The sequence below is a fragment of the Penaeus japonicus genome, unplaced genomic scaffold, assembly GCF_977035675.1.
Source record: "Penaeus japonicus unplaced genomic scaffold, GWHDUDI00000001_assembly GWHDUDI00000005, whole genome shotgun sequence".
Taxonomy (NCBI): Eukaryota; Metazoa; Arthropoda; class Malacostraca; order Decapoda; family Penaeidae; genus Penaeus; species Penaeus japonicus.
In genome coordinates, this window is record NW_028234407.1 from 7,797,396 (window position 1) to 7,809,895 (window position 12,500).

Below are 12,500 nucleotides of genomic sequence, written 5' to 3' on the forward strand. Positions count from 1 at the left end.
TTAGACTATGCTAGGATATTTCAATTGCGTGGCCGAACTCGTCCTTCTGAAATAAGGTGCGGCGTAATAGCCAAGATCGGGGCAACTGAAATAAATACTATTAATATGTGCATAGCTAATAAAAAATGTGGAGGTAGCAAGCCTGGAACGTCTGATAAGTGATAAGCGCGCTGTCTCTGTTTGAGCGAATTAATTGTGACGTCAGGTTGTCAAGATCTCCTAAGGCGCGTTTGCACCGGAGTGCGAAAAATTAACCCGTAATTCGCGGTTCATTCAATTGTGGTACCATAGATACGCGAAATTAGGGTGTGAGATGCATATGCAATGGGCGTCATGCAATGAAGGCCCGATAAGTGAGGTACAGTAGCTGGAGAAAGGCAAATTAAGCTGAAAAGCTGTAAAATATGAAATGATAAGTAAACCTTTTCCTGACTGTCCTAGTGAACGTTTCGTTCAGTAACATCATGATAAGATATTTGGCGTTCCGATTGACCCATGAAATGTTTCGAAAGGTCGGAAACTCGGAGAGGCCTATGATGATAACAAATTGCTTAATGTTGTCGAAGTCGACAATTGCTTAAAAATAAAAATAATGACAATCATATCATATGATGATTATAGTTACTTGCAATTAAATAATGAAATATGGAAGTAACAGTAATCAATAATGCAATGAAAAATGCAAAGATAGTCGAATATGACTATACAATGAAATAGGAATAAAGCTAAGAAACGAACATGCATCTGTCGACATTTCTAGCTAAATGTGATGATAAATCATAATATGAAGTGATGAAACATGTTATGATATGAAACAATTGCCATATAGATTGTAACGAATTAACAATCATAAGTACACAAAGCCATAAAATTGAACAAATTTATCAAAAACATATAATGTTGAGAAATATGGAATTTCACAAAGACAGTTTAAATTGTAAATCCAATTATCGGATTACAACGTGACCGAGTGAGGTCAGTAGTGTGACCATTGAACGATTCACAAATGACAAAGTATGTCATGTTACAGGAGATGCAGATATATAAGTCATGCATTCAGAAATATACAAACGTATATGCAGACAATAAAATAAATGAAAATGTAGAGAAAATCATAGTAAGACATATATATAATTTTAATTGTCGCAACGATTTTCTTTCGAATTCACACGTGCAAGAATGACATAGGATAAGGTCACATACAGAACGGGCAAGAAGTGACCGAGGGTCACATGTGATGCTATTCCCAATATCACACGGTCATGAATTTGACCACAAGGGACAGAATGGTCGCGAGAAAATATAACACATTGTCAAAGTTTTATGTTCAGATTGACCATACGAACGGGTCAAGGGTCAAGTGAGGTCAGGTCACATGCAAAATACATTTAATAATTAAATGCATATTAAAGCAAGAATAAAAGAAATTATATTAAAGTCCCATAATAAAAGAGCAAATATAATAAATGTTAACGTAAAGTGAATTACATTTCCACGAATACATAGTATAAACCATATTCAAGAAAGGAAAATATTTAAATTCACAAGAAAAATAATCACACGAGATCAAAGATCGAATCTGAATCATGTAATTTGATAAAATATTTTTTGTTCGAAGAAATACGTCATGTTAAATTTCGCATAGGAACGAAAACTTAAGAAAATCACACAGACATTAGAAATTCTACATAAGAAATTTCGAAGTTATTGCCATAAGAATATGATGTGATATACAGTTATTTACTTAACTAACGCACAGAAAAACAAATTATGCATTATACGTAGTAAAATGTAATCGTAAATTCACACAAGATAACGTAGAGCAATCAAAGCGTAGAATAACAGAATAAGTAAACGAAACGTAGTTATTTTATCGGTTTCGTATGAAAGACTAATGTCACACCTTTATGTGAATTTCTACGAGAATACGAATAACCTTGAAACGTTAATAATAGCAAACGTAAGATAACATTGAATAATTGTTAAACATTCGTATCATAGTAAGATGAACGAATAACGTACACATCGGAAGACACATAAAATAATGATGTGAAATATTACGTTACCGAATGTTAACGAAAAGTTATTTAGTGAGATTGACGAAACGATACGTAGAAAAAAATATCACTAATTAACAAAAATGAGAATAGATGAAAAAGCGTGGGAGGGAGGGCGGGGGAATAACGGGGTGGAAATTACAATAAACAGGGAGAAAAAAAATGCAATGGGAAGGGGGGGCAGGGAAACACAGGAGAGACAAGTGCCTAGCAACCTTAAAGTGACTTACCTTTTGTTGCTGAGAGAAGAGAAGTGGTAGCTTTACTGCGATTGTCGTGTTCCTCTTAGTGCTGGCGTTGTTCACGATCACAAAATACACACTTAGACAATACTAACGTGGCGATAATTGTCCCAACCGTTACCATATGAGGCGGGATAGACAAGGGTTATTTAAGTACGCTCGAGCGGTTCACGACTTAAATAAAAATTAGGTTAATATTCTACACTTTTAACCTAAAAGGAGGAGGTACTTCTCCAGATATCACTGTCACGTAGTGAAAAAAATAGAACGAAGAGCCACTAGTATGCCTAAATTGTGCAAAAAAAATAGGAACTAGGTCCTATCAATTTGTTATTAATCGAACAGAACCAAAATATTTGTAGCGAGCGGTCTACGAATATTTATAATCAAACACATATAAAACTAATTAACGACGTGAGGTTCTTATCTTGCATTATCACCAATTTATGTGACGAGCAAGATATCCCAATCTGCTGCCACCAGTTTATGTGGTGAGCAGAATGAATCTCACCGCTGCCACCAGTTTATGTGATGGTATTAAGATGTGTCCCTACTCCAACCTGTTGTGTAAAAGGTATATATCCCAAATACTAACACTAATTTGTGTGATGGGCAAAACGGGTCCAGTCGCTGGCACCCGAATATGTGACGAGCAGAGAGTGATCTAATTCCCACACATAATATATAAAGGGATTACGTGAAACACGGTAGCGAAAACATTAACAATATATTATAAAATCAAGATATATATATAACATTATTTACAAGGGAGGCACGATATATTCACGCAAAGGGGAAGCTAAGCCTATCGCAAGGCTAACGAGACCTAAGCTATAAGTATATCAATAACACTAATATAAACACAACCCTAAGGAAAACACAGACAATGCACAGTATATGAAATAAGCTAAGTCACTAAAGGCACTAAAACACTGTCTACCTGGAATCCTTGAGGAGGTGAAGGGAGAGGAAGGACCTCTCAACTTGAAGGTCGAACTAATTCTGTCTAAATCTATCAATGACCTATTTTGAGGAGGATACCGGGTCAGTACGAGGGGCAGCGACAATTCTTCTAATTGGTCAGGGAGCTGCCCGACCCGGCGGTGATTGGTCCACGTGGTAATGAGGCAGGACTTTGGCCACGCCCTCCGAGCGTGGGTATTCAGGACTGACCTGGAACTGGGAGACATTGTATTTAAGTAACTAGAAATATTGAATTATTGCTTCGATATGAACTTTGAATCTTTATCTTATACAATAAGACCTTGATATCCTTACATTATTACAGGGTTAGATAATCTTCAATGTAGTAAATGATTTTTATTGAAATAATGTTCCTCCAGTTCAATTAATGGTGACCCAGAATATAGACCATTAGTTCCCCCAGGCTCTCCCTTAAACTAGGCACCTGGGTTCCTCGGATCCCATTTTCTGAGATCACATCCCACGTATAAAGCACTGCAGGAGATTGTTCTCAACATCCTTTCTCTTTGCATCCAAAAGAACACGATGAAGTTCACTGATATTTTCCTGTTCTTGGCCTTGTTTGTGTCTGGAAGTTTGGGTTTGATTCTGCCGATCCCGCTTCCTGTGCCTGTGCTCAAGGGGTTGGACGTCAGCCTCGCTCTGGGAGATCAGCCGGTATTTGTTCCTGTCCGGGGAAGGCGTGTACAGGTGCCATCATATGCATTTCAACAAAGCCGATATTAATAACAACAAATAAAGTACATAAGGTTATGTTAGTTCGTTTTTTGCTCCTATAAAACCTGGAATGAATGAACCTCACCATCTATTTACCACCAACAAATTTTCTTGCCAGCGTGTTTACAGATACTATGGTTTCAAGGCAAGAAAGTTACGTGTGTAGCTCATTTGTTAATAATAATACCTAAGCATCTATTATATACAATTTAGATTTTAACATCCGTGGTTCGGTGGACTGAGACCCTCGTTCAAGAAAAGAGAGAGAGAAAAAGAAAAGTATAAATGAATATATATATATAAATATGTGCATGTATATACATAAATATGTGTATGTATATATATGTATATGTATATATATGTATATGTATATATATGTATATATATTTATATATATACATATATGAATATGTTTATATATATATATATATTTATATATACATATATATACATATATGAATATGTTTATATATATATATTTATATATACATATATATACATATATGAATATGTTTATATATATATGTATATATATATTTATATTTATATATACATATATATACATATATGAATATGTTTATATATATATATATATATACATATATGAATATGTTTATATATATATATATATACATATATGAATATGTTTATATATATATATATATATATATATATATATATATATATATATATATACATTTATATATACATATATATATATATATATATATATATATATACATATATATATATATATATATATATATATATATATATACATATATATATATACATATATGAATATGTTTATATATATACATAAATGCGTATATATATACATAGAGAGATTTTAAAGTACTTTTTATACATATACATATATATACATATATGAATATGTTTATATATATATATTTATATATATATATATCTATATATACATATATATACATATATGAATATGTTTATATATATATACATAAATGTGTATATATATACATAGAGAGAAAAAAACGGGGAAAGATAAGGAAAAAACTATAAAAAATCAAATTTTTTATAGATTTGAATTTCTAATCATTTGGTATGTCAAAGGCTGAAGATATTTACAGGCGATCTTAAATGTGCTTGAAAAAATAATTCTGCATATACGGTTTCCTAATCGAACGAGTAAAACCATTGTGACACCCAGATTAATAAGAAGTGAGATGATGCTCCGTATCTGTCACGTTTACAGGAAAAAAATATAAATATGCATCACATTTCAGTAAAAGATAAATTCATATGCAACGTCGTAATAGTTTCAAAAGACAAAATCTTTGCTTATAATCACCGAATGACCTTACAAGCAAAATAAGGAAAATGACTTTACGAGTAATTTGTATGGCGGTACTGATTTCAATGATTAATAGGAATATCTGATCTACCTACCTACTAATATATATATATATATATATATATATATATATATATATATATATATATATATACATACATGCTGAGAGAAAGAGAGAGAGAAAGATGTATGAATGAGAGTGAATATTTTACCAATGTAAGAGAAGTATTTGATTCGTTTCTTCTTCGGAAATACATCATGTATATATGAATCCTTGTCTCCATTATATCCTTACATGATTACGAGGTTAGATAATCTTCATGTAGTAAATTATTTTTATTGAAATACTGTTTCTCCAGTTAAATTAACCCATTAATGATAACCCAGAGTATAGACCACTAGGTTCCCCAGACTCTTCCTTAAACTAGGCACCTGGGTTTCTAGATTCCCAGCTTCTGAGATCACATCCTACTTATAAAGCACTGCAGGAGATTGTCTCAATATCATTTCTCTTTGCATCCAAAAGAACACGATGAAGTTCACTGCCGTTTTCCTGTTCATGGCCTTGTTTGTGTCTGGAAGTTTGGGTTTGATTCTGCCGATCCCGCTTCCTGTGCCTGTGCTCAAGGGGTTGGACGTCAGCCTCGCTCTGGGAGATCAGCCGGTGTTTGTTCATGTTCGTGGGAGGCATGCACAGGTACCATCATACAAGTTTCAACACCGACATTGATGACGATAAATAAAGTATATAAGGTTATACTTGTTCCTTCTTTGATACCATAAACCCGAAATGAATGCATCTCACCAACAGACGTTGATGCATGTAATGAAGGTTCTATTACAGATAATGTTAACAGTAACGATAATCATAACAACAGTAATTATGATAATAAGTACTAGTATCAACCAGCGACCTGCCAGGGTCATTAAGCCAATAGTTCTACTCTACCTTATTCTTAAAAAAGGTCATAAAGTTTTGTCTCCTTAGAAAAGGGATTATTTTGTGAATAATTCTTTCATTATCCGATAGTAAGTTTGAGGTAATTAGTTCTCTATTTTTGTTCTGCAAGAAATTTTGATGGATTGTCTCTTGTTATTGAATTGATGGCAGATTATTAAAATGGCATTGTGGGGGGAAAGGAATACCACCTCCTCCCTTCTATATTTTTAAAATTTGTTTTTGAATTGTGAGGCTGGTCCACTGACTTTGCAACAGGAGATTGCCTCTTGCTTTTATAAAGGAAGTATTAGCGAATTAAAACACCTAGTGTAAGTTGTGAGCGAAAATATCATCATAACTTACACCTTCCCTCCCTCCATCTTCTCACCTTTCTTTGTGTATCTCTATCTATAGAATGTATCTCACCATCCTTCGATATATAGTTAAAAACATAATCTACAGAAATGTTCGTAATAATAATCATGACTATGATAGAACATTAACGACCACCAACGATATATAGATAAAAACATAATTTATAGAAATAATAGTAATAATAATGATTACTATGACAACATTAATGACGATCATGATCGCGATAATCTAGATTATCATTGCTATTGTTTTGTTTCTGTAATTATCATAATCTTTGTTATAATCATCGTTAATGTTCTATCATAGTCATCTTCATTATTATCATTATTTCTGTAAATCATGTGTTTTATATATATATCGTTGGATGGTGATATATATATATATATATATATATATATATATATATATATATATATATATATGTGTGTGTGTGTGTGTGTGTATGTATTTATGTATATATAATTTTCTGGACATTCTATTTCGCGTTGAAAGGAAAGAAGAGGAAGGAGAAAACGATGTTAGAGGAAGAGGAATGAAATGGAAATTGAGGCAAAGAAAAGGATGTGGCAAAGAAAGAGTAGGGAAATTACGAAAAAGGAGGAAAAGACAAGATAGAAAAGAGAGATAAAAATAATGATAGTACTAATGATGACAATGGTGAAAAATATGATGAAAAAAATAAAAGAAAATAGGAGTTTATTAAAATGAAAAATGTTATTGTAAAGATAATTTGGATTATTATTGCTATTGTTTTGTTTCTGTAATTATCATAATCTTTATTATAGTCATCATTATTATCATTATACTTTTTATAAATCATGCGTTTTGTCTATATATCGTTGGATGGTGATATATATATATATATATATATATATATATATATATATATATATATATATATATATATATATATATACATATATATGTGTGTGTGTGTATATATATATATATACATATATATATATATATATATATATATATATATATATATATATATATATATATATATGTGTGTGTGTGTGTGTGTGTGCGCGCGCGTGTGTGTGTGTGTATGTATGTATGTATGTATATATTATTTTCTGGACATTCTATTTCGCGTTTAAAGGAAAGAAGAGGACAATGGCAATAATAATAGCAACCACATCAAGAATACTAATGGAAGGAAAATTATAATTTGCATGCTATTAACATCAAAATAATATTAAAAACGCTTCCAGGATCAACGGCGGGGCATCAATCCTTCTCTCTCGCGTGGCAGACGAGAGGTTAACCTTCGTTCCACTTCTGAATCCATTCAGGGAAAAAGGTTAAGCATTATTTCAGTTTTGATGTTGATATCCTCATACTTACTGTCCTTTTTGGGTATTCGTATAATTTAATATTGATGTTATGATGTTTATTATTTATTATAGGAAATATTATTGGATATTTCTACAATCCTGACTTTATTTGCATATCAATAGAGAATGTGGTACATCTCTATACAGATAGGTAGCTACATAAATACTTCGATATTTCTCCAGATTTGACTCAATAATTAATATTCACTTTCGTAACAGATCAGTAGTGAAACTGATACCACATGATTAGAAATTTAAACTTTTCGTTATATACAACAGCCATCGTAACGGATCTGATTACGTAATTACTAGGTAATGTATCCCCATCTTCCTTTTGTCTAAAGGAATTCAAAGTCACCACCTCGTTACCACAGTGGCAAATATTGTGAATAATTGAGGTTGGTCCTACATTCCCCCAGACTCTTCTCTTGGCAACTGGGTTCCTCGGATCCCAGTTTCTGAGATCACATCCCACGTATAAAGCCCAGCAGGAGATTGTTCTCAACATCATTTCTCTTTGCATCCAAAAGAACACGATGAAGTTCACTGCCGTTTTCCTGTTCATGGCCTTGTTTGTGTCTGGAAGTTTGGGTTTGATTCTGCCGATCCCGCTTCCTGTGCCTGTGCTCAAGGGGTTGGACGTCAGCCTCGCTCTGGGAGATCAGCCGGTATTTGTCCCTGTTCGTGGGAGGCAGGTACCATCATTTAAGTTTCAACAAAGCCGATATTAACAAATAAACGAATAGATAAATACCCTTTTTCTTTAGCAAAACCTTTGCGTGTACACACTGGAATCTCAGATATATGCATCTGCCTGTAACAATATATATATATATATATATACAATTATAGTTTGTCATTTCAATATATTGTCATCTCATTTTCAGCTGTAGGGCGGAGAATAGTGTCCATATGATCACCAGTGTCACCGTAGAAACAGGTGATTTAAACAATTCGTAAACAAGGCAGAAATCACATCTGGCAGCAGATCACAATATATATATATATATATATATATATATATATATATATATATATATATAATAACTTACATCTTCCCTCCCTATCTAACGTCACTGAAATATATGATTTGTCAGGAGATGAAAGTAAGATATTATGTTTCTATTACAAAAGGAACAAATCTGAAATGACGGAGTATTAAAGATAACCAAAGTAATGAAATTATTCATAAAAAAACGGAGTTTAAAATATAGAAGCTCGAGCAGTATTTCCATCACATTTCGTGACTACTGCTTTGCCGTGATAGAAATCAACAGGTGTTTTTAGCACTTTTTCGTGGTCAATGACTCACTCATTCTCTCTCTCTCTCTCTTTTCAACTCCTTTCTCTCGAGGCCATATGGTCACTCAAGTCAGCAGTTATGCAGAAAGGCATCATCCTACTCGTTTAAAGAGGAATAAAATCGATGTGGTGAGAGTGGATGGCTGAACCGGTTGTTGTTTTCGGGCCATCGAATTATAGTACCATTGGAAGTGCAATTAGGATGATAATTGATATGATAGTAATAACAAAAGTGGTGTTGAAATAAGATTATTATTATTCTTATCTATCTTATCTGCAATATAATTTTTATTGCCAGTTAACCATTATCGCTGTCATAAGAATATCGCAATTACTATGGTGGAGTAGTTTAACATTTAGACCGAAGTATAAGGATAAAAAATAGTTATTCAATAATACTGGAAAATGTATATGCATTGTGACTCCCTTGAGTTTTGACAACGTAACTGAAAGTTAGAAACGTAGTGAAATAAGTACTGCACCACTTAACAAAAAAGAAAATCTCGCACCAGATCACTATATATATATATATATATATATATATATATATATATATATATATATATATATATATATATATATAATATCGTAATATTCGTATAATTTGATATTGATGTTATGTTTATTATTGTTTATTTTAGCTAATATCATTGGATATTTCTACAATCCTGCCTTTATTTACATATCAATTGAGAGTGAGATACTTTTCTATATAGATAGGTAGATACATAAATACTTCGATATTTCTCCAGATTTGACTCAATAATATTCATTTTCGTAACAGATCAGTAGTGAAACTGATACCACATGATTAGAAATTTATTTTTTTCCATTATATAGTACAACAGCCATCGTTACAGATATGATTACGTAATTACTAGGTTATGCATCCCTATCTCCCCTTTGTCTAAACGAATTCGTTACCACAATGGCAAGTATTCTGAATTAATTGAGGTTGGTATTACATTCCCCCATGCTCTTCCCTAGTAAAAAGAACTTCAGGAGATTGTTCTCAACATCATTTCTCTTTGCATCTAAAAGAACACGATGAAGTTCACTGCCGTTTTCCTGTTCATGGCCTTGTTTGTGTCTGGAAGTTTGGGTTTGATTCTGTCGATCCCGCTTCCTGTGCTTACTCCAATAAACAGACTTTAGCTGGTGCCTACAGAGACAAGATTTCAAGGCAAGAAAGTTACGTGTGTAACCCATTTGTTAATAATAATACACATATTTCAATTATCTATGCATCTATTACATACAATTTAGATTTAACGTCCGTGGTTCGGTGGACTTTTAAAAACTGAGACCCTCTTTCAAGAAAAGAGATAAAAAAGAAAAAAGAAAGATATATATGTATCACGAAAAAAAGCAATGGTAGTATATAATAAAGTATATAAGGATATACTTGTTCGTTCTTTTATCCCATAAACCCGAAATTAATGCATCTCACCAACAGACGCTGATGCATGTAATGAAGGTTCTATTGCAGATAATGATGATAACCATAATAAGAACAATAATGTTAACAGTAACGATAATCATAACAACAGTAATTATGATAATAAGTACTAGTATCAACCAGCGACCTGCCAAGGTCATTAAGCCAATAGTTCTATTCTATCTTAATCTTAAAAAAGGTCATAAAGTTTTGTCTCCTTAGAAAAGTGATTATTTTGTGAATAATTCTTTCATTATCCGATAGTAAGTTTGAGGTAATTAGTTCTCTATTTTTGTTTCTGTAAGAATTTTTGATGGATTGTCTCTTGTTATTGAATTGATAGCAGATTATTAAAATGGCATTGTGGGGGAAAGGAATACCACCTCCTCCCTTCTACATTTTTGAATTGTGAGGCTGGTCCACTGACTTTGCCACAGGAGATTACCTTTTGCTTTTATAAAGGAAGTGTTAACGAATTAAAACACCTAGTGTAAGTTGTGAGCGAATATATATCATACCTTACACCCTTCCTCCCTCCATCTTCTCACCTTTCTTAGTGTATCTCTATAGAATATCTCACCATCCTTCGATATATAGATAAAAACATAATTTACAGAAATGTTCGTAATAATAATCATGACTATGATATAACACTAACGACCATCCAACGATATATAGATAAAAAACATAATTTATAGAAATAATAGTAATAATAACGATTACTATGACAACATCATGATCACGATATTCTGGATAATTATTGCTATTGTTTTTTTCTGTAATTATCATAATCTTTGTTATAATCATCGTTAATGTTCTATCATAGTCATCTTCATTATTATTATAATTTCTGTAAATCATGTGTTATATATATATATCGTTGGATGGTGTTATATATATATATATATATATATATGTGTGTGTGTGTGTGTGTGTGTGTGTGTGTGTGTGTGTGTGTGTGTGTGTGTGTGTGTGTGTGTGTATAATTTTCTGGACATTCTATTTCGCGTTTAAAGGAAAGAAGAGGAAGGAGAAAACGATGTTAGAGGAAGAGGAATGAAAAGGAAATTGAGGCAAAGAAAAGGATGTGGCAAAGAAAGAGTAGGGAAATTACGAAAAAGGAGGAAAAGACAAGATAGAAAAGAGAGATAAAAATAATGATAGTACTAATGATGACAATGGTGAAAAATATGATGAAAAAAATAAAAGAAAATAGGAGTTTATTAAAATGAAAAATGTTATTGTAAAGATAATTTGGATTATTATTGCTATTGTTTTGTTTCTGTAATTATCATAATCTTTATTATAGTCATCATTATCATTATACTTTTTGTAAATCATGCGTTTTATCTATATATCGTTGGATGGTGATATATATATATATATATATATATATATATATATATATATATATATATATATATATGTGTGTATATATTGATAGTTATTGATATCATTATCATCATTTTTATCCTCATAAAAAGTTGTTTCACTGTTCACTTACAAAAGTAAACCATAACTAGACTCGTAGCTAAGATTGACAAATGAGACATGCTATTATATTTTGCTCTACACGAATAAAGATTGATTGCCTTGTATTTCTTTTCGTAACAAAGCAGTAGTAAAACTGATACCGCATGATTAGAAATTCAAATTGTTCGTTCGTTACGGAAATGATTACGTAATTACTAGGTTATGTATCCCTATCTTTCCTCTTTCTAAATGAATTCAAAATCACCACCTCGTTACCGCAGTGGCAAGTATTCTGAATTAAT